We start from the raw sequence: 1271 nt of genomic DNA, 5'->3' as shown, positions 1-1271 counted from the left end.
GGGGGGTACTGAGATTATTTTGCTCTCTTGTAAAATCTTGGGATTTTATGATGCTAAGACATCTACACATCTACCAGAGAAAACTTGAGTTTGTTTTATTCAGTTTACGTAAAGTTAAACAAAGTCAGACAGAACATTTGTCTTTTGGGCCAGCTAAAACATCACTTTAATGGACAGTTTAAATGATATTTTGTCTAGCAATCCTTCCTCTATTTTTTATTTATTCAGATTGAACTATGTAGACATGGCAACAAGACACTTCGGTCCAATTCTCAGTCACATTTTTCCACTGACAGATATTCTATTATCTGCTTGAAAAGATAAGTGCTGAATGGAAACATTTGTTTTAAACAATGAAAACACTTCAGCCTGTTATTGTAACCCTTCACAAAAACATGAACGTGGAAATGATCATTAGACAGGCATTTTTAGTGTGATACAAAGAGAAAAAACACACAAACACACAGCAAAAGCTAATCGTTTCCTATGATCAGTTTAAAACGATACATCAGCTCTTTTAAAGGGAGGTTTTATGAAAAGGTTATGTGCAATTCATATCCTATATGTTGCAGATTCTGTAACTTTTTAAACCACCTCAGTTTTTAAAAAAAGCATAATTCTTTTTGGGTTGATGAGCTAATGGCTAGTCCAAGATGGACACTTGTAAAATTGTTTTCTGCCTTCAAACAACTACAAAATTTCATCAACTGTTCATTCAAATATTTTTCTATTTTTAGACCTTTACACCACAATCAGTTTTACTTTATCCACCTATTCCAGCAGAAACAAGATGATTTTCCTGCAGGGAAAGCTCACAGGCTGTGTCAGAAGTGCTAACGCTAGCTGCTGCCCTCCTTTTTTTTTCTAATTCTAGGTAAATAATTTTTTTATGATGTTAGTTCATCACTCTGGTCAGAACTAAGACTGATCTACAACAAGTAAGATTATTTTTTGCTATTGTTTTAGTCTATTTTTTTGTTGGCTGGCTGTTAAATTTAAACCCAACCAGGTAAGAACCATAGAAAAGATCAATGATGGTTCTGGTTACAAAAAGAAACTTACAGCCAGTGTTAGTTTTTGTGCAGCAGAACAGAGAAATWTGGTGTTGTAGCATGAGAAGAATGAGACACAAACTGACTCCAAACCAGCTGACTTCCCTCAGTGCCAAAACCACAAAGTTAGCACAGAGCGACATACAGTATATGGGATAAGAGAACTGTCAGAATTATTGCATCTGTAAGAGTCTAAATTTGTACATGTAAGATATATAT

At 34.4% G+C, this 1271-nt stretch overlaps 1 protein-coding gene across 1 annotated transcript in view; it reads left to right on the top strand.

Moving 5' to 3' along the window:
• hspbap1 (hspb associated protein 1) overlaps positions 1-1271 on the top strand; it is a gene marked incomplete at its 5' end in the record, with an annotated part of 25470 nt that overhangs the window by 4043 nt on the left and 20156 nt on the right.

Source organism: Austrofundulus limnaeus, unplaced genomic scaffold (genome assembly GCF_001266775.1).
Source record: "Austrofundulus limnaeus strain Quisiro unplaced genomic scaffold, Austrofundulus_limnaeus-1.0 Scaffold772, whole genome shotgun sequence".
Taxonomy (NCBI): Eukaryota; Metazoa; Chordata; class Actinopteri; order Cyprinodontiformes; family Rivulidae; genus Austrofundulus; species Austrofundulus limnaeus.
The sequence above is the reverse complement of the archived record's forward strand: the minus strand, read 5'-3'. Positions and strand labels throughout refer to the sequence as shown.